Genomic DNA, 24,159 nt, shown 5'->3' on the forward strand with positions numbered 1-24,159 from the left:
ATGAAGATAAAGAGATCTGAAGCAGTTCACTCCCTGAAATCTTCATGTAAAATATTCTAGCCTTTCTAAGAGAAATACTGTAACTATATTAATAAATAGGTAATCTCTGTTTGTCCAGATATGCAGGAGAAAAAAATACATTTGTATTTTTCTTGATTATGTTGGTTTCTTAAAGAGTTTCTCTCCACCTCCTTTCTATCTTTTCAAAGTATGAAATGGTTAGCATAGTCACTAAAGCAGTTATCTTTGTTTTTCCTCTCTGGAGCATATTTCTCTTCAACAGATGTTTTCCAAATAATTAAATTATGTTGAGCATGCATTATTGACAATCTCAATGCCTTGCTAATGTACTCCACACTTAAACAATATTTTTTTCACCAGTGCAATTGAATGCTAAGGACTATTATGCTTATTTACAAATAATTGCTATAATGGTCTTGAAGATTTCAATGGGAAGAGAGATAAAACTGATAATAAATAAGTAATCGCTTATTGCAAGAATGTTTTTTTTTTTTTGCTATTTGTCATTCTATTTAAGTAATTATGGATACTCAAATGTGCTGTAGTTTCATAAAACTGTCATTTAAGAGATGAAAGGAAAGCATCTCTACTTCCACCATGTTACTGTCAGAAGTGAGACAAAGTGGTATGCCTCTGTTTTGGTAGTCACATAATAAAGATGGACTTTAGAAAGTGTTCTATATGCTATAATTGTCCTTGTTAATTGGGGCTGGCCATTTTTCCAGCATTTTTTCCTGCTAATTTTTGTGGGTAGTCTTCTGTGCATTACTGCTTATTTACATGATATGCCTCTGTATGCGTATATATAAATGAAAATATAGAATTGGATTGGAATGAGGATGATCACTTCAAACTGTATCACCCAATCATCAAAATAGGATAGTTAGATATAATAATTTTTCATCCTGTAATGATTAAATAAATTAAGAAAGTTGTGGGAACTTATATACAAACCAATAAATAAAAAGTTGCTTTATGATGCAGCTTAGACATTCTAAGTCATTTAAGGGTCAGGAAACAGGAATGTGAGATTAAAAGCAAGATCTTGTAGATTTCTAATTTGAATAAATTCTCCTTATTTGTTTTTTATTTACAATGCTTATGGGCTACTCTGATGAGGACTGTTCCAGAGGAAAGAGGGGGAGACTGAAAAGGCATGCTTACATGAACCCTGACAATATGGTCCCCTTGATTAGAGACTTATCATCCCAGAAAATAACACAGGATAGGACTTTAGCTATCACAGCTGGACCCACCAAACCTGAAGCAAATGGACCTACCAAGTTCCAATCAATCTTGAACACCTTTGTTTTCCTAGAACCTCCAAGTTCTTTAATAAGGCAGGCATCACAATGAAATGCTTGCAGAAACTTGCAGTTGAGCATTTTACAAGCACAGATTAGTATCCAAGGCAGCAGGAAAATGGAGTGTTCCAACACAAGCCTTTCAGAACAACTGGGGGAAAAAATCTGCTCTGGCAGATATATCCAGCCATGGATGCCACCCTCCTATCTGCTATTGACCATTTTCACTACCCCAGACACTGCACAGTCAACTTGGCTCAGTGTCACCCAAGAGCATCCAATATGCCCAACTGTGAAAACCCCAGGGCTCAGGTACTATTCCCTGTCCCTCTGTCTTGCTGCTGTGTCTGCTTAGGATTTCCAAAGCCAATGTATTACATCTCCTCTATTCCTTTTTCCCATCTACACAAACCCACACTAACTCACAATGTCCAACTTAACCAGGATACTCCACTATTCTGTACTTGCTTATCAGATAAGATTGTCCATTCCCCCTTCTTCCAAAGAAACTCCGTCCTCTCTTCAGTCTCTTCAGTCTTCAGGTGACCCCTGACTTCAGTTCTGGAATCAATGCAGCAATATTTCCATCCCTTCAATTATTTTAATTAATTTTTTTATGCAAATTCTTCCTGATCAACATCATTTTCCCTATCCCTTATACATTGGCATATTTCCCTTGTGCAATTACAAAAGAGAGAAAAAAAATAAGTAAATGTACTAAATAATCTGCAAAACAGAAACACATTGGGGCAGATTTCACATAAATATTTCTTCCATTTCATAAATGTGGGATCAACTTTCAGTTTTCACTTTTTCTCAGTAACTTAGGAAGAGGAAAATTGTTTGTGTATGAGAAAGAGAAAAAAAGAGAGAGGGGGCGAGAGGGAGAGGGAGAGGGAGAGGGAGGGAGAGGGAGAGGGAGAGAGAGAGAGAGAGAGAGAGAGAGAGAGAGAGAGAGAGAGAGAGTAATATGTAGGAGTCATCAGTCTGTTAGATTGTAAGTTTCTTTACCCCTTCATTGTTTTGCTGAAAATGGCTTCCCTTCCAGAACATTTCCAGATATTATAGAAAATGGCTAGTCTAGGACTGCATTCCTATTGTTTTGAGTTGCAAATGTCTTCAATAATTATACAGGTAGTTCTTGACTATAAACTAAAATCGGGACCAGAACTTGCATCATTAAGCAAAACAGTCATTAAGTGAATTGCACTAGAATTTAGAACATTTTTGCCAGGGACATTAAGTGAATCACCATGGTCATTAAACAAATCATACAATTGTTACATGAATCTGGCTTCCCCCATTGACTTTGCTCGTTGGAAACTCCCTGGGAAAGTTGCAAATGATGATCATGTGCCGTGAGATGCTGCAACTTTTGCAAAGTGCCCAAATTTTGATCATGTGACTATGGGGATACTACAATGGTCATAAATACAAGAGGAAGTTGTAAGCATTTCTTTTCACACCGTCGTAATTTCAAACAGTCACTAAACAAATGGTCATAAGTCAAGGATCACTTGTAACCAGTATCTTTGTAAGATAACAGTTTGATTTGGAGCCAATCCAGATGTGACTTTCAATACTATGTTTCTATTTTCAGATTTCTCTTTTTCTTTGCATTTAAAAGAGGCCAGAGAGGTGGTAAAAGAGAGATAAAGAACAGCAAAGAAGGGTGGATTAAGGCTTTCCTTTTTGCTAGTTACTCTTTCATCAGCCATACAGTATATGCAACAAAATAGCTAAGTAGGAATTTGTACTTGGGTTTAGCTATTCCTAATCTAATGTCTGACCTACTACACTATACAGATTACAGTATATTTATATTTAATCAATATAAATGCTTACCTGTTACTGGAAATTACTTCTCCCTCACAAATGGGCCAATTCATTCATATGAAGTAACCACAGAATTACCACAACCCACTATTCTATTTCCATGCTAGTTTTGCTTTCTTGATGTTAGAGCACTCTATTTTAAGGAAAATACTATGGTTCCTAAATGTACAAATTAAGGGCTGCACATCCATTTCATAGAATAAGTGGAAGGAGGCACTTTAGGTGTGGAGGCTTCACAGATTATTTTTTGCTTACGAAGTCCCAAAGAGGCTTCAAAAAAGGCAGCTTGGTTTTCTTTTGTCTTATCAAGAAAGCCCAGTTGCCTTTTTAAAGCACCTTTCAGAGAACCAGAACCTGGATGACTGAGAGCCTCCATAGACACTTATACTTCCAAATGCTTGGGAGAGATAAATACTGAATAAGTTTAAAAAACAACAACCAAACATGGCTAGATTTTATATTCTTCTGCCAAACAGGATAGGGAAAGGAGAAGAGAAAAGGTTAAAATCAAACACATCTGCTTTCTAATCCCAGCAAATGGTTTATCCGGGTTTTCCCAATCACAACGCTTGAGAGAGTCTGTTATCTACCACAAGTAGGGATTTAATAAAGGAAGGGATTGAGTGACCCATTGCAGACATTGGTTAATTGCAATTACCCATAAGACATGTGGGAGGGGATAGGGATGGGCTGCTGGGGGTTCACAGGGGTTCGGGTGATCCCAGGGGTGGGATTCTACCAGTTCGCACCTATTTGCTAGAACCGGTTGTTAACATTCTAAGCAGTTCAGAGAACCGGTTGTTAGAAGAAATTACTGGCCTAATCCTGTAAGGAAGGCAGGAAGGAAACATTCTGGTGTTGCTTACAGAAACTGCCTCTCCGTGAACCCTTATTACATTCTTGGCAGGATTAGACTTCCTGTCTCAGGAACGTCTCTGGAGATTTTTCCCCCTCCTTTGCTGATACTTTGCTTGTGTGGAGTGACCATTCAAAGTTAAAATGGCACTGAAAAAAGCGACATGACCATTTTTCACACTTACGACTGTTGCAGCATCCCCACAGTCATGAGAGGTCAGGCAAGGAGATGCATGCCTCAATGTGAGTGATATTGAGTTGGCCATGCTCAGCCAATAACATGACCACCAAGCCATGCCCACTAACTAAGCCACGCCCACAGAACCGGTTGTTAAAAAATTTGAATCCCACCCCTGGGTGATCCTCTAGCTAAGATTCTGCACAGTTCAGAGAACTCCCAAATCCCACTCTTGGCTGGCGTCGTTCCCGCCCACCCCACCCCTCCCAGGAGTCCCCACGTGCCCATTTTGGATGCAGGTAAGTGCAGGGCGCACGAAGAGGCTTGTGCAGGATGAAAAACAGGCCTCCCAGAAGTTCGGAAATGCTGGAAACAGGCCCGTTTCTGGCTTCCAGAGAGCCTCTGGAGCCCCGGGAAGCTGTTTTCACCCTCCTGGAGGCTCGAAGAAAGCCTCCGGAGCCCTGGGAGGGCAAAAACTCCCCCCTCCCCACACCATAGTGCAGGAGGCCGACTAGGCCATGCCCACCCAGCAACCAGGCAGAAAACCTGTTGCTAAAAATTTTGAAGCCCACCCCTGGGAGGGGAGTAGATATTATTTCCAAATCAAAGTATTTCCCGTGCATGAATATTTCTAGGCTATCATATTTAGAGATGATGAGAGAGAGAGAGAGAGAGAGAGAGAGAGACAGACAGACATTTTAAAAAATCCTAAACCATGGATGCTCTCTGTTGTGAACTAAAGAAATGTAGTTAATAAAGATTCATTTGCATACAGGATCGTAATCCTGCACTTCCTATTGGCCCATATAATGGCAAGTCATGATTGGTTCATTCCGAGCAATCTGATTGGCTGTTGGCGGGCCGCGCCAAGATTCAAACGCTATAACGCTATCCGGATAGCAGCTTACTCTATAAAAGAGTGACTGCTAGCCGGGGGTTTTTTGTCTCTGTTATGCTTGTGAATAAAGAGCTGAAGTTCACGGTTTACAGTCTGGTCTCCGTTCATTAAACCCATGCCTCAAACTTAACACTCTCCCTGTTACCCTCCCAAAGCAAACCCAAATCACTTTGTGTTACAGAAATGCCTTGCAATGCTTGCCATGACCTCTCTTCCCCCACCCTGATGTCTTCAAACTGTAATGCCAAATGCAAAGTTATCCACTTTCTGGATGTCCTGGGCTATTTCATAAGGTTGCTTGTCATTGTAGAAGATAGTTAAAAGCCTTTTTTTTTTCCATTCAAGGGTTGGAGGGAAGGAGGGGAGAGGATGGCACAGAGAGATGCAGAGCCGGACAGTGCTGAGAGGCAGGATGGATTCCATGCTGTTCAGGCAAGGAAGGCTGGGACACAACATGAACTCAACTCAATCAGGAATGTGTCTCATATTTCGGAATAGTGAGGGAAAGTGGCTTGCACACTTTTGTTGCCTTGGGGAGGCTTTTAATGTGAAATTGGAGTCAGTGTGGCAAAGCTCTAGATGCACTTGAAAAGTTTGCCAGATATTTTATTGGATTCATAAGGAAATAATTGAAATCCAGAGATATTACCAAGAGGAGAAAAAACTAATTTATCCCAAATTTCAGGACAATATTACTATTGTATTACCCCCTTCCATTTTTTTTATACTAGGTGGCCAAGCTAAAATAAAACGAAGCTGATTTTTCTTCTCATTAGGATTTTATGATATTATTATTATAATTAAGCTTCCCATTAAATTTTGCTCATGGTTTTATTGAGTTACTGCTCCCTACAGATTTGAAGCATATTTAACATATAATTACAGCAGTTCATCTCTGGACGAGGATTTAGAATGCAGGGTTGTGGCTGCACACCTCAGGTTCTTAGAAATTAAAAAATCAGCTGCCAATTGCAAAAAGGGCAAGTTCCCGGGAAACCTATTAATTAAACCAAGGCTGAAGGAAGGATATTGTTCTCAAATTTAATGGAGGGAATTGATGTGCCACGGGGAACTGGTCAAAGTAAAATTAACATGTATCACTGAAGTAGGTTATCATGGCATGTCATTCAGATGCTGCTCATATTACTACAGTCTTATGCACTGGAATATGGAAGAAACTAGAAGGGATAATGGTGCAATAAGCTATTTTTAAATCTAGCCTTCTTCTATCTGGTGTTTTAAACCACAACTCCCATCAGTCGCAGTTTGCATGATTTTAGACACAAATAATGTCAATTCTGCTTAAAAATATCTTGAAGGTCTCTGATTTGGAAAGTGTTTATTGTAGTCTTCTCCCCATAATTGCCCAGTGCTGTCTGCAAAATAGCCTTTACATCAGGCTGATTCTTTGTATGGGTGAGTAAAGTATGAAACTTACCCAAAATCAACAAAAGAGAAGAATTGAAGTTCAAGGTTGAATTGTGGTCTCCTTCAGTGGTGGAATTCAAATTTTTTTACTACCGGTTCTGTGGGCGTGGCTTATTTGGTGGGCATGGCTTGGTGGTCATGTGACTGGGTAGGTGTGGCTTAGTCATGTGACTAGGTGGACGTGCTTGGTGGTCATGTGACTGGGTGGGCATGGCTTGGTGGTCATGTGACTGGGTGGGCGTGGCCAACTCAATGTCACTCACATCAAGGGGTGCCTCACCTGGCCCCTCCTCTCCCAGCCATTCCTTGTCACCCAGCCTCAACTTATCTATAGTTCTGTAAAAATGTTGTTCACCTTTTTTGACTGCATACTATAGATGTACTTTCATAGACCACTGAAAGGAGGAAATGGCTCACATGCTTTACTCAAGAGTGTGATATAGGCAACAGGCTTTTAAGGGGCTGCCACAAAGAAAGGGGGGGAATCTATTTTCCAAAGCACCAGGAGGCAAACAAGAAGCAATGGATGGAAACTGAACAAAGAGAGAAGCAACCTAAAACTAAGGAGAAACTTTCTGACAGTGAGAACAATTAACCAGTGGACCTGCTTGTCCCCAGAAGTTCTGGGTGATCAATCACTGGAAATTTTAAAAAGACTGGACAGCCATTTCTCTGAAATGGTATAGGGTTCCCCCCCAAAGTCCCTTCTAAGTGTTATTCTGTTACTCTGACACCTTTCCCAGAACCTCTACTCAGAGTTTGGCATCCTCAGTTTTCCTGCCTGAGCAGGGGCTTGGACTAGAAGACCTCCAAACTTCCTTTCAATTCTGTTAAATACACATGTATTTATGCTCTGGACTATAGACATTGAATGCATGTAAACCCTGAAAAATATGTGGTAGCCCTGGGCAAAAGAAAGGCAGTAGAATCACTCTAGGTGTAGGGACAGTGTAAAATATTAACACATGATAAATAATGGAACAATTAAAAATAATAGCACAGAGTTTTCTCTCTCTCTCTCTCTCTCCCTTCCTATTTCTTTTTCTTTCTTTCTCTTTCTTTGTCTCTTTCTGTCTTTCTCTCCCTTCCTTTCTTTTTTTTTCTCTCTCTCACACACACCACTCTCTCTCTCTCCCTATTTCTTTTTCTTTCTTTCTTTTTCTTTCTTCCTCTTTCTTTCTCTCCCTTCCTCTTTCTTTCTTTCTTTCTTTCTTTCTTTCTTTCTTTCTTTCTTTCTTTCTTTCTTTCTTTCTTTCTTTCTTTCTTTCTTTCTTTCTTCTCTCTCTCTCTCTCTCTCTCTCTCTCTCTCTCTCTCTCTCACACACACACACACACACACACACACACACACACACACCTGTCAGCCTTCATTCCCTCTCACTCCAGGCACTTTACTCACAAGGGGAAGTGAATCCAGCATTAGATAAATTCTGCAGGTAAACGGACTTGCATTTGAAGCTCCTGCAAACTTCCCCATGGCTGGATTTCCACCCTGCTCCCCCAGTGTTCTTTCCCTCTCACTCCAGGCACTTTACTCACAAGGGGAAGTGATACTTCTAGTGTCCATGAAGAATCCAGCCTTGGAACAGTTTTTCAGGTTAACGGACCACTGCTCCGCTCACAGCCATGTGTTTTCAAGTGGCTGCTTGAAAATGCATGGCTAGGGCAGGGGAGCAGTCCTCCTTGTAACTGGGGCAGTGAGCATTGGGTGGGTGGGCAAATGAGTGAGCGGAAACTGGGCAACCGGGTTGGGGGCGTGGCCAGCTAGATGTTGCTACCGGTTCGGCGACCCACGCCAAATTCTTGCTACCGGTTCACCCGAGTAGGTGCGAACCGGCTGAATAGCACCTCTGGTCTCCTTAGTGGGTAGAATTTAGTTTTAATTTTTTCCTCAGCTGATACACATTTGAGGTTGCTCTTCATAAAAAGAAAATGTCAACAGAAAGAAATTTAGGGAGGAAAAGCATGTTTCTGCCCAGGTTCCAGTGAAAGAATCACTTTACTTAAGCTTCCTCTTCACATGTTTTTGAGAAAGGATACTGAGGAAACCTTTAAAAGCTGCAAAGCAAGAAGAAACAATCTTCTCTTAGTATTAACATTTAACATGGAAACAGTTGGAGTGATTGGGCAGGTTTATTGTACCAAGTGAGCAAGCAGGGCCTGGAATTCGTCAGTTTCTGAGTTAGTTTCAGTTTTCTATTAGATGGAGCAAAATGATGGAAAGGCAAGCATGATGGAGTGGGAAGAGGGTCCACCCCATTTGGGCCCAACCAGCTCCTAGTCCACAACAGTTACTGCATGCAGAGGAGCACCAGTCTCTCTAGGGGTTCACCCACATTCTGAGGAATCATTTAATGGTTAGAACAGGGAAAGCTCAGATTAGGGCCATTGTGTGAGACAGTCATGTGGGCACCTTGTTTAACAACCGCAATGACTTATGATCAAAATTCCAGGCTCAACTGTAGTCATAAATCAAAAATTACCTGTACATTAAAAGATATTTAAGGTTGATTTGATGCTGAGTTCCCAACCTGCCAAATATAAAATTGTTTTCTGAAACGTTATGAAAGATTGCAAAATGAAAAAGTATGTTGCACAAATATTTACATTTTTAAAAAAAATCCTCACATCAGGGAAGCATGCTTTTGGTACTAAGTTAGTAACAGGCTGTGCTGAAGTGAATTCATTATCATTGCTTCATTGCTGATCTCACTTCCATGGCTGACTATTTATACAGATAAAGGCTGCAAAATGTGCTTAATTATTCCCTCAATTGTTTACCCTGAGATTTTTCATTTTAAAAAATCACTCCCTTGAACAAATTTTCCTTTTAGGGTTAATTGCAAGGTAACTCAATAGGGAATATTTTACCATTTAAATTAGTGGGCTCTTGGATGAAAAACAAGGGACCAAGAAGCTTCCTTTTCCCCATCTTTTTTTTTTCTTTTTTAAATGTTTTCTATGGCAGAATATTCAAAACATTTCAAATTTTGTTCCTTCAGAGTATAATCCGCTTAAAACATTCAAAAGGAGCATTCTGAGTGGAGCTATTTTGTTCAGAGCTCAGCTTTTCTTCGTTTTAGGCATAAACGTAGTTCTAAACTGACTTTTTCTTCTATGTACAATCTATCTAGCTCCCATCCCACTAAAAGGATCCTGGTTAACATTTCCAGCATCCTAACAGGGCAAATGTTTGGGAAAAGTTCTTTCATCCCAAAAACTTAGATTACTGTAATCATCTGAAACATCTGAATAATCTCAAGCAGATCATTGCTAAAAGTAGGATTTTTTCCCCAGGCATGTCAAAGATTCAAAGATTATTTTGAACATTTCCCAACATTCTTGTTCAGACTGATAAAAGGAAATTGATTTTCAAATATTCTTCCAAAGAAGAAACTATTTTAAACAAGTAGAGTTCAATATTCTTGCACTAAGCTTAACTACAAATGGATAAGGGATATAGTATATATGATTTTTCTGTCCTTTACTGTGAAGAGTGTAGCATTCCAGGATTCATGTAGTTCAAGTCAAACTCAGAGGAAGACATTGTGTGGGAACTCCTCCTATGCATTTTTGTCAGATCTTGACATATTACCACAAAGAATGTTCTCCAGAGCAATAAAGAGATGAGCATGAAAAAGAAAAAGACAACTGCACACTACACTTTTGTGTCAAGATAGCATGAAAACAGTTCCTAAAGGAATTTTAAAGCACCTGAGAATGAGGCAGAAAATAAGCAATTCTTGCATAAAGGAAGAAAACTTTGGAAAAATGGAAGAAACAGATATCAGCACAAAATTCCCAGTCTTCCTCAGGGAACACAGATTGTGAGTTCAACTTGCATCCATGGTTTCTGATACTTCTACCTCTTTCATTATTTCAGTGGGAGATACAAGCGTCAAGGAATTATTTTTCCAGATAGCAACTAAATAAAAATCAAGACTTGCCATCAAATTTCTGGACAATCAAAATATGGAGTTCCTCAGTGGACGAACCAGTAACACAGCAAGCAGTTCTGCATAATCTACATTCCATGAACCATAAAACAACCTAAAAGAAAGAAGAAATACAAATCAAGGAAGAGGTTAGTGACAAAAATCTCCCTCTTGAGGCTATCTGATATTTTTGCAAATTGTCACTCTGAATTCAGTGATATCTTCCTTGCCAAGTGTTTCTGAGTTAGATTAGTAGCAAGGATAAGTTCAATTACCCTATGGAAACCTTATCACAATATCACTTTGAAGCCAATTACCAACCAAGTAGCAACCCAGCTGCTTTTTCTTCCAACCTGGCAGAAACCTCCCTTAATAAACATTTATGAGCTCATTAGAAGGAGCAATCCCTTTCCCTTATATTATGGCTGCCAGGGATTGTGCCCCCAGAGGGCTTCTACCTGAATGCACTTTGCCAGAGTGATGAGCTTCATTCCGACAGTTGACTTTTTATGCCGAGAATTTGCTTGGCATGCCCAAGCTGCTCACATCAATATATTATTAAAGGGGGAGGGGGAGAAAGACACAGACCTGTAATGTTATCACAGTCTTTGTAGTTGGCATTCACATTCAGTGAGTTTGCTTCTTCTTCTTCTTCTGGCATTATTTCCTAAAGAGTGTAGAACCTTTCATCCAGTTTACACATTTCTAGATTCCTTTCATACTTCCAGGGCTGACCCTTCTGACTCATTGCCAATCTTTCAGCCTTGCCCTTACATACATATCCTAAATAGCCCTTTAAAGAGTCTCAGTGGTCCCCCCCCCAGTACAAACACACATCAAAAGGTTACTCAGTGGGTTTGCATAGTAAACACAAATGGATATTGGTTTTGACATATTGTGAACTTGTCTTTCTCCCTTGTATCTTGAAAGAACATGGGACCTTCTGGGCTTGAATGAGGCTTGCTGCATTTTTAATAATGGTCCCTGAAATGCAGGGCAGCAAGATCTTGTCACCTTGGCATATTTTATCCCTGATCAAACATTAGTTGGCAGCTGTTGGAAAATGTGTAACACCATCTCATCATCGCCAGCTGCTGGTTTGGTGGCAAGAGTGCAAGAACTCTGCTTTATTTGTAGTGTGAATCTCATCCTAACCCATTCTCTCATCATCTGGATTCCCACCTTGAATATTAGTTAACAGTATACAGGAAGGTTACTCGAAGGAAAGCACATCATCAAGATTCATCAAAAGTAAGTTGTGTGCATTTGCTTCTAATTATTCAGTTATACTATTAAATTAGGGCTGCCATATTCAGGCTGCAAACATTCAGACAAGTATTAGATGGCAGCAAATATTTTAAGGTTTTCTGCATGTCTGTTTCCAAATTTTTTAGCTCTGATCTGTTAATTAATGAACATGTTTTGTCTGTTCAACTGTTCAGAGAGATGAGGAGGCTTAAATCTGACTATTGATATGTTTTCTTTCCCACAAGCGAACATTTACATTCATTCCCTTTGATGTAAGGCACAGAACCACAGAGCTGCTGCACAAATTGAATCACATAGTTACAAGTGAAAAAATAACATAGATAAGTCTTTCTAATTTGCAATCAGTTTGCAAAGGGTAAAGGAGAGACTGGACCATATTTAATGTTGCAGACTAGGATTCCCCCTCTTCATCCTGTGTTATTTAAAGATTCTCTTGCCATCTTAAAGGAAGCCATCAGCAGTTTTAACTCTTTTAACAAAATATTAACAACTATTTCCTTTCAAGGATTGCTTTAAAAAAACAACAATTGGCATCTATCTTGCTATTATGAGCTAAATTTTCTCCCCAGGTTGCATCCCCCTACATCCCCCTTGCTGTGAGAAAAAATATTTAATGCATCAATCTCTTCATTTTAGTTAGCTGAAAATCCCATAGAGACTAAATCATGCTATCCTATTACATGAGTCATATCTAATATATTTAGGGTAGGAGCTTATTCATTCTTTGCTTTTTGTATGATAGGAAGTTGGACGGTTAATATTGATAAAGCATTGGGGATATGGATGTAGCAGTATCTTCCTCAATCCACATCCATTATTATCCACAGATTTCTGATGCAATAGCCTTCCTTATGGTGTTCAATGGGTTTTCATTTAACGTTTCTTACAATCCTGGATCAACAGTAATGAAATGAGCAATTTTTTTAAAACAATGCCACAGTATAGTACACAGTATAAGAGCCACGAAGGCTTCAGAAAAGATATTCAGATGCCATGATCACAAAGGAGAATTGTGCATGCCATGGTACTCCCTGTGACACTATGAAAATAAAAGTTGGACTCTTAAAAAGCAGGATAAGAAAAGCATTGATACTATTGACCTCTGATGTTGGAGAAGATGCCTGAGAATACCATGGACAGCCAGGGAAACAAATTATGGATCATCGAAGATATCAACCCAAAGTTCTCACACAAGGCACAAATGACCATTTCAGATGAACCTACTTTGAACACATTAGGCAAAGACTCTAATGCTGGGAAAGATAGCAATTGCACTTAGACTTATATACCGCTTCACAGTGCTTCACAGTCCTCTCTAAGCAGTTTACAGAGTCAGCTTATTGCCCCCAACAGTCTGGGTCCTCCTTTTACCTACCTCGGAAGGATGGAAGGCTGAGTCAACCTTGAGCCACTCAGAATCAGACTCCCGGAGTGAGCAGTGAGTTACTCCTGCAGTACTGCATTCTAACCAGATGGATGGACTCGGTTACAGTGGCAACGAGAACACCATTGGGAGACAGATAGCAGTAGCTTTGGATCCATTGCCATTCAAAGATGTCACCTCTTAAATCTGACCTGATATGACAGCAACAGTCAGACACAGTTTTGGAATAAAAGTAAGCAATTCCAATGGGGGGAGCCAGGTGAGACCCTTTACTCAGGTCATGCTGGTCTGGTGCTGTTTTTCTTTCTTTTCCATCCTTTAGAGATCAGACCTGCACTCAGAACATGCGCCCACAGGAAGATTTTTGATCCAAACATTTAGTGAATAGAATATTTTGGACTACTGTTTTGCTCCTCTAAACAGCGATATAAGCACAAATGCTTGCAATGGTAGCTATGTAAATTGCATCAGAACATCTGTTTAAAAAGTCTTCTTGTTAAAGTATGGTAACTTCTTTCTAGTTTTTTTTTTATTACTGACTGATTTTGAAAAAGTTTTATTTATTCATTAATTACTTTTAGCATTTTTACTTTGCCTTTTATCAACCCTACCGCCAATATTAACACCTGTCCCAAAATAGCTTTCAAAACTGTTACTCAGTAAGAATTTGTGGATGGGAAAATCCTTCCCCATACTCATTATGTAAGTAGTGCAGCTTTCTGATTTGTTGGAGTTTTTGTGCATTTTTAAATATGTATTCATAACATAAATTTGTCTTTTTCCTACAGCTTTCTCCAAGATATGAAGGTCTGGTGGTAAGAGACAGTGTATTTATATGATTGTTGGACAAAAGTCATCCCACAAATGATGTGTGATCTAGGCTAGTAAAAAGGTGAGGGCTCATAGTGGGTGGGAGAATAAGTGACTCGGCTTGGGCAGTGAAAAGGGGTGGGTAGGGTGTCTTTGATTTTAGGGAGCACAACAAAGCCATAAAGAAAATTGTAATAGACCATGATTTAGAGAATTGATTTGAATTTCTGAGTCTCATTGTTTTACAGGAAAACCGAGGATACTCCTATCTCCTCTTCTGTCAACTGACCCTTCCCTTCTCTCTCTAGTAAATTTAATAAACAGCAATGCTATATATATGGAAAACAAGTTGATAGAAATGATGGCAAGATGTCAGAGAGCAATAAAAAAGTCCACCACTTTGTACTCATGCTAAGATAACACAGAGAAATATTGTGCTTACACAAGCCTGTGAAATGTTCGTGAAGGTTATAGTATGATTATGAATTGCTTTGGTCAAAATGGGAACAGGCTATTTTTCTCCAATTGCATTGAAGTGGGGTGGGGAAGACGTTACAGTACTTGAAAAGGTAGCAGAGGGCAACAAGGCTAATCCAGGATTAAAGAAAATGAGCCTTGAGGACAGCTAGAAAAACCTTTTACCATCCAGGCCTACAGGAAATAAATAGACTCCTTCAGCTAAGAAATAGCAAATGTCGTCAAACTGACAAAATGTTTCCTATTCGGGGGCAAAAATATCCATGAATTTATTTTTATAACCATTACTTAAACCTGCACAGAATTTTTTGAAATGTTACATTATCCTAAAATACCATGACTTACCCATCTGCAAAGGAGTCCAATGCTCGGAAACACATTAATCTTTATCAACACATTGATAAAGAAACTACAATTGAAACAAGCAGACTATCCAAAAATGGGCCAAACAATATAGTTGTCATTCTTTTAATATGCTTTAAAATACTAGTCAGATATCAGATATCTCTGACATCCAAACATATTTCATTTCAATCTTTGCCAGCATTAATTCATTCATTCATTCATACAATGGGATTTTAGTATTTGACACAAACTGACATGTAGCTATGTTTCGTAGCTCATAATCTCATAATCTTGTCTTCTGTACTGCTTTTACCTGTAGCCATCTTTGAAGGCAGTTTGGAAATTAATACTACAGAAATGGTGATTAGTTAGCTGATTGAAACTGGCCATTATGACTACATCATATCTTATTAATTCCCAATTTATTTTCAAGCATCATTTACTGTGCTGAGTTTAACCCTGTAATCTCTTTCATGGCTGGAGATAGAAATCAATAATTTTTCCCACATATTTCATCTTAATTACCAACAGTAAAGTTCCTAGTTGGAATGCCCTTATTTCAGGCAGAGTCTTCTTCAGACAGCATGAATCCACTTACATCAATCTTGCATGAAGCAGACATTCTTATAGTTTACACTTTATGAAAATTTTAAGTTTTAGCAATATTCTTTGTTTGTTACTAAACATTTTTACACTGTTAAATCTTATTGTGCTGTTTTAATGTATGTAATTGTGTGAACATTGGATTAAAGGATAAAAAATAAAACAAATACATATTTAACAAGTAGTACAAATATAAGTAGCATTTGATGATATTGAGTAAATTACATAATATAAAAGTATTTCATATCTGAAGCTTCAAAGTTGTCACCTCACTATGTTTAACATTAAACTATATTCTTTCCAGCATACTGTACTCCAGATATACTGTACTTCATATCCCATAATACCTAGACAACTTGCTGATCACATGTAATACATGATGAGATGGTAATTAGTATTTGATAGTCTATAATTTTCAGTTGTATATTGCCATATTAAAATACACTTATTGGGGAAATTAAGCAAATTCTATTTGTAAGTAATCAGTTATCAACAGTAATCCTTTGTTAGGCTTACTCCTTTGCCTCATGTTCCTTTTCAGCTTCTTAAATTCATCTACCACTGTTGCTTCTAGCTCAGGTTTTTCTCCAGTTAACCTTCTGAACCTGGAAATTTTGTCTCCTTATTCAATGTTGTTTTCTGCCAATTATACAGCAATATTTTTCTCAATTTAGGAAATGAGGAAGCTTTATCTAGCTCCATTCCGGTCATTCATTCCTCAGCTTTGATCACCCACCTAAAAGTAAGACAAATATAGCCAAGGTTGATACAAAATATTTTAGTGCCTTAGACATTACAGATAAAGATTTCCCCTGTCTAGTCATGTCCAGCTCTAAGGGCTGTACTCATCTCTGTTAACCAAGGGAATCAGCATTGTCTGAAGACTCTTTCATGATCATGTGGCCAGCATGACTATATGCTGAGGGGCATGGAATGTTGTTACCTTCCCACTGAAGTGGTATCTATTTATCTACTCATATTTGCATGCTTTTGAACTGCTAGGTGGGCAGGAGCTAGGGCAAGGAACAAGAGCTCACACCATCATGCAGTGCTCAGGTCTCAAACCTAGTTCAACATTACATTTAACCACTGAGCCATCATGCCTGCTTATGTCTTAGACATTAAATGCCTATTATCCAAGACGGATAAGAAAATGCTCCCAAAGGCTTCTTTCATCTTAATACTAAAAGTCTAATAATAAAAACGTAGCTAACAAATTGCTCTTCTTGTAAGACACTGGAGTCCAGTTTGACAACCAGCTGTGTCATTTTCCCTGGTGGTAGGACCAGGCCTGAACTTATTTTATCAAGCTGTAGAATGTACTCAGAAAAATCGGAATCCCTGAAAATTTCATTGTCTTCATGCAGTATATACAGGTCAGGATGCTATAGTATGGACAAAACATGACAAAATAGACTGGCTCCAGATTGGTAATGAAGTGCAGTAAGGCTGCATTTTGTCTCCTTATTTATTCAGCCGACATGTGGAATATATACTGTATTAAGGAAAGCTGGTTGAAAGAAGATGGCTGTGGTTTAAAACTGGAAGAAGAAACATCAATAACCTGGGTTTATTTTGATAGTGGAAAATGCAAAGGATATTTAAGCCTTAGTACTAAAAGTCAAAGAGAAGTGTGAAAAAAATTGGGATTAAAATTAAATATAAAGAAGATCGAATTAATGTCCACAGGTAGACAACTAGCCTGAAGATATCAAAGTAATGGATCTTCTATCTTAGGATCAAGTGTCAACAGAAAAGGAACAAGAAATACACTATAGATTAGCACTTGGTAGAGCAACCTTGAAGGCCTTGGGAAAGGTATTCAAATATTGTAATGTCTATACCTAGAAAGACCAGGATCATGCAAGCAACAGTACTCCCTGTGATACCCTAGGGAACAAAAGTTGGACTTAAAAGAAGCAGGATAAGGAGAATGTTGATACTTTTGAACTATGCTATTGGAGAGGACTCCTGGAAATATAGTGGACAGCCAAGAAAGCAAGCTGATGGATCATCAGAAGAAATCAACCCAGAGTTCTCATTCAAGGCACAAATGACCAGGATCAAATGATCCTACTTTGGACACATTATGCAAAGACTGAGCTCTCGTTTCTCTTTTCAGGTTTTAAAGCTTAGAAAGGTGGAAGGGAAGAAAAGAAGAGGATGACCAGCAGCAAAATAGATAGTCATGGTGGCAATATGTGCACTATTAGGAGGTTTGAAATAACAGAGATAGGTTGTCTTATAGACAATCTATTATGTGGTCACTAGGAGTCAAAAATGATGGCACATCATCATCATAATATTTTAAACATATATACACAATAAAAAATACTTTAGCACATACAGGTAGCCCTTGTTTAGTAACTGCCTGGTTGTTCTTAATTTATCATAATTAGAAAAATGTATCACATTTATCAGATATAAATATTTTGTATAAGGGAGATGGATGATAAATAAATAACTTAACAATTCAATCAGTGCCTTGCCCTCCTATATCCAATAATGGTAGATATTTAAACGAGTTCTGAAACATGGCAATTGACCTTCTACACAGAGGGAAGCAATGATTTGATAGAGGATAAGTAGGATAAGTCATGAGAAAAAGTCCAGTGGCCTCTTTTCCTTCGGTACAATTCCAATGTGCCACAGCCAAGCCCGAAATAAATGGTCTTGGTTACCAAACATCTGTTATTCTGTAATTCTGATTATATTAAACTGTCATTAATATAATCATACCCTCCATAAAGACCTCGACTATGTATCAGAATGGTCAATCAAATGGCAACTTCAAATCTCAACAAATAAATGCTCTGTCTTACATATTGGCAAAAAAAATCGGAAAATAAAATACAAGCTAAATAGTCAAGACCTTGTTGAGGATCCAAACTCTGTCAAGGACCTTGGAGTACTCATCTCTAATGGTCTAAGTACTAGCACCCACTGTAACTACATAGCGAAAAGGTATTAAGAGTTGTTAACCTAATCCTACGTAGCTTTTTCTCTGGTAATATCACTCTACTAACTAGAGCATACAAAACTTTTGCTAGACCTCTACTTGAATACAGCTCATCAGTCTGGAACCCATATCATGTATCTGATATTGACACAGTTGAGAAAGTCCAGAAATATTTCACAAGAAGAGCTCTCCACTCCTCTACTCATTGCAGAATACCTTATGCCACCAGACTTGAAACTCTAGATCTAGAAAACCTAGAATTACACCAACTTCAGTCCGATCTAAATATAGTATATAAAATCATACATTGCAATGTCCTACCTGTCAATGAATACTTCAGCTTCAACCATAACAATACAAGAGCACACAATAGATACAAACTCAAGGTTAACCGCACCAAACTTGATTGCAGAAAATACAGCTTCAGCAACAGAGTGGTCAATGTCTGGAATACTCTACCTGACTCTGTGGTTTCTTCCCCAAACCCCAAAAACTTAGACTATTGATCTCACCCCTTACCTAAGAGGCCTGTAGGGTGCATGCATAGGCGCACCAATTGTGCCTACCGTCCCTGTCCTATTGTTTCTTTTTATTTTTCTTATATGTATCCATCTCATGAATTCATAACTATGTTTATACTTATACCTGTTATTTTGTAAGCGCTTGACAAAATAAATAAATAAATAAATAAATAAATAAATAAATAAAAAGTCCAGTGGCCTCTTTTCCTTTGGTACAATTCCTATGTACCACAGCCAAGCCCAAAATAAATGGTCTTTGTTACCACACATCTGTTATTCTGTAATTCTGATTATATTAAACTGTCATTCACATTTGCTGCCCTAGGTTTATCTGGTAGCTTTAGAATAATTCTACTTCTTTCCACCTTTCTTCAAGATGGAGGTAACATCAAGCATCTTACAGGACTTGGTGTAATGTGAAACACTCTGAGTATTCATTTGTAGAAACCACACATCATAGTAATTTAATTTAATTTCAGTAATTTAATAATAAATGTTCCTCAGAATAATGACATTTTCCCAAGCAGCTGAAAGCATCTTTAACACATTCCTGAATTGTTTTGGTTTTTTTCCCATCGGTTCACAGATTATAGTCTTCTGAAAAGTATGTATGAATTGAAAAAATAATGTCCAAAGCAGATGTCCATTATAAAAAGCACAGATGTGAAAGATACTGTGAGGTGTCACTGAGCAGACGTACTTCCATCTAAGGCATCATTGGAAGATGCTTCCCGGTTTTCTGCATTTGCTACCTTTCGATGGAGACTTGCCTTCCTCCCCCCATTGCAGTATCTAGATCCCAAGCTGAGTTGCCTTGTTGGCAATGATTGATTACCCAATTTCTAATTAAACCTGATCCAATCACTTATTATGCAGAGTGGAACAAACAAACTGAAGTCGACTGTCAGGCCTGTGATTGATGATACTGTCAATCCTGCTTTTGTTGTGTCTAATGTCTTGACGCTTGTTACAACCAGGCAAAGCTGTGCTGGACAAAGGGTGCTGTCACTCTTCACATGAATTCACACCCCTGTAAACACACCCAATTTTTTTAACAGAAAAAAATTATTGAGAACAGTGGAGGTTTTGTTTGGGTTAGTCTGCACAATGAGATCAAAGCCCCCGAGACCTGGATTACTTCAGTAGCAGAAAGGGAGGAGGCTAGATTGGCAGGGGGTTCTTGGTATGGTAATAAACCCACCTTGGGGAGAATGACAGATATGACATTAAAGCAAACCTAGCAGGATAATAATTTATTTTCTATTGTCTGCCAGGAAGGATCCTCTTAGCAGCCCTCATTTATAAATTTTTCAGTTTTAATGTTTTAATTATTTAAAATGCAAATAGGAGCAGAAAATATAAATTCCCCAAACAGATCTGACTTCTGAAATCTCATTCACACATCACACATCTTTTTCCTTCTTTCTTTTTTTTAAATCCTGAGCCTTGAGTTTATTTTAGAATGTTTTAGAGTTATGCTTTGTTTCCAAAGACTCCTTTCCAGTGTGCATCACTGTATACAATTGTTAATTTTACCCTTGCTTCAATATAAATATCTGCAGAAATATTTTCAGCATCAAAATTATACCCTCAACATTGTATGTGTAGATCTTTCTCAACTTGATATTTAGCATTTGGGCTAATATTAGGGTATTTCTTATTCTGCCTAATTTTGTCTAAACTACAAAACAAAATATGCCTTGAGAGAGTTCTAAAGTGTGTTAGGACAGGAGAAGCTGGGGGGGGGGGGAGATCAAGTTTGAAAATGGGCCGGATTTGAATAGTGGTTTCAGTGAAAAACATTGTAGAAAAATAATCCCCCAGCGCATTCCTATGGAGAGCAGTTGTTCAGCAGCTTGGAATGTGGCCAGCTCCTCCAATTTTTGTCTCTTCCCACTTTTTCCCTGATCACATGATCCATAACAGAGCTATTATTAAAGATTGGAAAGAATACTGAAAGCTATATTCTGCATGTTTCTTTATCTTTTAACATTGGGAAGCGGTAGGGAGTGCTTAACAGCTAAATTGTACTCAGGAATCACATACCGTATATTCCATAAAAAAATGAGGTTCCATATAGACCAGTTCTTAGGAAGTAAAGATTGTAAAGAGCTTAATCCAGGGGACTACTTTGAAGTGTTCCATCTGGTCAATTTCAGAAGGACCAGAGATGACCTGGGGAAGAGTTGATGGTCACTTGAATTCAGAGACATTAGACTGGACACAACCTAATCACCTAAGAGGAGAAACCTGGGTAGTGGGGAAAGGTAGCAGGGAAAGTTTGTGGGGAACAGTAGAGAAATAAGAGGGGGCTAAAAGATGATTTGGCAAAAGAAAGGGAAAGAAAATGGGACTATGTTGCATTTCTCTGGCTTGGGAGCGTATGCGGGTGTTGTGTGCAGGTGTGTGGAAGAGGAAAATAATTAGTTGATTGGAAAATGGCAATTGAGGTGAAAAGATCTAGAAAGTGGAGCAAGAGTTTTGTTTGATCTTGGCTAAGGAGGGAACATAGATTTATGTTTTGCGACCCAATCCTCCCTCTGTTTTGTTTTCAGTGTTAGAAGGATCTTCCCAAAACAATTGGTCAAGGTTTCAGGGATCCAAATATTTCAAGCTCAAATAAAGTGTAGGCTTGCATTTTACTGCTTGGATTTTAACTTCGGGTCATAGTCATACTATCTGGGGACTATGAGCAAGTTCCAATAAAGCTAGCCCTCGACTTACGATAGGGATGGGATGCAAATATTTTTACTACCGGTTCTGTGAGTATGGCTAGGTGGGAGTGGCTAGGTGAGTGTGGCTTCTTTTTTTGCAGCAGCACCCCTGCACTCTATTGTTTTGCCTCCTGGGCCTCAGGGAATCCTCCTGGGAGGTCATTTTTGTTCCCAGGATGCTTCCCTGAGGCCCAGAAGGCAAAAAAAAAAAAAAACAGAATGCGGGGGGCCCACGCAGCAACCCCCATGTGCCCCTTTTTGCCTCTTGGGCTTCAGGAAGCCTCCTGGATGAAGCAGTAAGACAGCAAGGGGGATCCTGGCACAGCTTATCATCGGGAGGGAAAAAAGAAATACTGTAAGGAGTGAGTGGGTAGGGGCAGGTGGGGGAGAATGCAGTCAGCAATGTTGCACATGCGCATGATAAGGACTGACTGGGCAGGGAGGGGAGGGACCAGCCAGGGACACTATTTGCTGGTTCTCTGAACTGCGCAGAATTGTAATAGCCAGTTCTATCAAACCAGTCCGAACCGGTAGAATCCCACCCCTGACTTATGGCCACAATTGAGTCCAAAATTTCTGTTGCTAAATGAGGCATTTGTTAAGTGAGTTTTGTCCCATTTTATGACCTTTCTTGCCACAGTTGTTTAAGTGAATCACTGCAGTTGTTAACTTAGTAACACGGTTGTTAAGTGAATCTGGCTTCCCCATTGACTTTGCTTGTGAGAAAGTCACAAAACGGAATCACATGACCCTGGGACACTGCAACCATCATAAATATGAGTCAGTTGCCAAGCATCCAAATTTTGATCACATCACTATGGGGATCCTATAATGTCATAAGTATGAAAAACAGTCATAAGTCATTTTTTTCAATACCATTGTAACTTCAAACAGTCACTAAATAAACTGTTGTAAATTGAAGACTACCTGTAATGATTCTCACTAACAGGTAATCTAGTCCACATTTCCATTTTATTAATGAGGATATCATGACAGATATTTGAGATATTTACCATATAATTTGCTGAGATCAAGGTCCACTATGTCCATAGTATTCCTTTGAATATGCTATTTAATAACCTGATTAAGGATTTTACCTAGATGGATATCAAACTGACAAGTCTGCCATTTCCCAGGTCCTCATTCTAGAAAAGGTATCTTCCTCCCATTTTTCATGAAGACCTTAACAGCAAAAAGAAAGATATTTCAGGATTTTTACATGGAAGGCTATTACCTGACTAAGACAGAATATCAGCAGATAGCCAGAATCTGCAAAGATGAAGTCAGGATAGCGAAGTCTCAGAATGAACAAAGACTTGCAACAAAAGTCAAAGATAATTTAAAAAAAGTTTCTTTCAACATATAAATAACAAGAAAAAAAATATCAAGGAAACAGTCGGTCCACTAAAGAGAGAAGATGGCAAGGAAGTAACAGGCAACAGAGAGAAAGCAGAACTGCTTAACTCATTCTTTGCATCGGTCTTCACACAAAAAGAAACTATAGTTCAACCCACCAAAAACATAACTGTAAAAGACAGACCAGAAATAAAAGTTAAAATAAGTAAAAAAAAATAGTAAGAGAACACCTGTCTAATCTTGATGAACACAAATCACCGGGGCCTGATGGATTACACCCCAGAGTTTTCAAGGAGCTGGCAGAGGCCATCTCAGAACCACTGCACCATATCTTTCAAAAATCCTGGAGCACCGGGGAACTATCAGAGGACTGGAAAAGAGCAGATGTGATTCCCATCTTCAAAAAAGGAAAAAAAAAATAGACCCAGGAAACTATAGACGAATCAGCCTAACATCAATACCCAGGAAGATACTGGAAAAGATAATAAAAAAACAGATCTACCAACATCTAGAAACAAGTAAAATAATAACTAGTAGTCAGCATGGATTGTTAAGAACAGATCATGCCAAACCAATCTTATTTCATTCTTCAGCGAAGTGACTAAGTTAATAGACCAGCAAAATACTGTGGACATAATATATTTAGATTTCAGCAAGGCATTCGACAAAGTAGACCACAACCTACTTCATAGTAAGCTAGAAAAAAGTGGAATAGATAGCACCACCACTAGGGACTCGCAACTGGCTGACAAACTGTACTCAACGAGTAGTCCTAAATGGCTCTAAGTCTACATGGAGGGAAGTAAGCAGTGGGGTGCCACAAGGTTCCGTCTTAGGCCCAGTACTCTTCAATATCTTCATTAACGACTTAGATGAGGGAACTTACCAAATTTGCAGATGATACTAAGCTGGCAGGAATAGCTAACACCCAAGAAGATAGGCTCAAGATCCAGATGGATCTTGACAGACTAGAACAATGGGCCGTATCTAACAAAATGAAATTCAATGTAGAGAAAAGTAAAGTCCAACACTTAGGCAAGAAAAACCAAAAGTACACATATAGACTGGGTGAAACCAGGCTCAATAGCAGTAGCTGTGAGAGGGATCTTGGAGTCTTAGTGAATAACCAGCTAAATATGAGCCAGCAGTGTGCAGCAGCAGCCAAAAAAACTAATGCTATCCTAAATTGTATTAACAGAGGAATACAATCAAGATCAAGGGAGGTACTAATACCACTCTATAAAGCCTTAGTAAGACCACATCTAG

General features: G+C 38.7%; 1 long non-coding RNA gene across 1 annotated transcript in view; it reads left to right on the top strand.

Moving 5' to 3' along the window:
- Positions 1 to 16,085, top strand: part of LOC148131388 (uncharacterized) — a 79,218-nt gene extending 63,133 nt beyond the window's left edge. Inside the window, exons 3-6 of the long non-coding RNA XR_015748769.1 lie at positions 10,404 to 10,604; positions 11,650 to 11,706; positions 13,897 to 14,000; positions 16,018 to 16,085. This is a non-coding gene — a long non-coding RNA (uncharacterized LOC148131388). The remainder of the gene's footprint in view (positions 1 to 10,403; positions 10,605 to 11,649; positions 11,707 to 13,896; positions 14,001 to 16,017) is intronic.
- Positions 16,086 to 24,159: the final 8,074 nt, after the last annotated feature.

Source organism: Notechis scutatus, chromosome 3, assembly GCF_049901735.1.
Source record: "Notechis scutatus isolate UNSWTSFEM ecotype Mainland chromosome 3, rNotScu1.2, whole genome shotgun sequence".
Lineage (NCBI taxonomy): Eukaryota > Metazoa > Chordata > Lepidosauria > Squamata > Elapidae > Notechis > Notechis scutatus.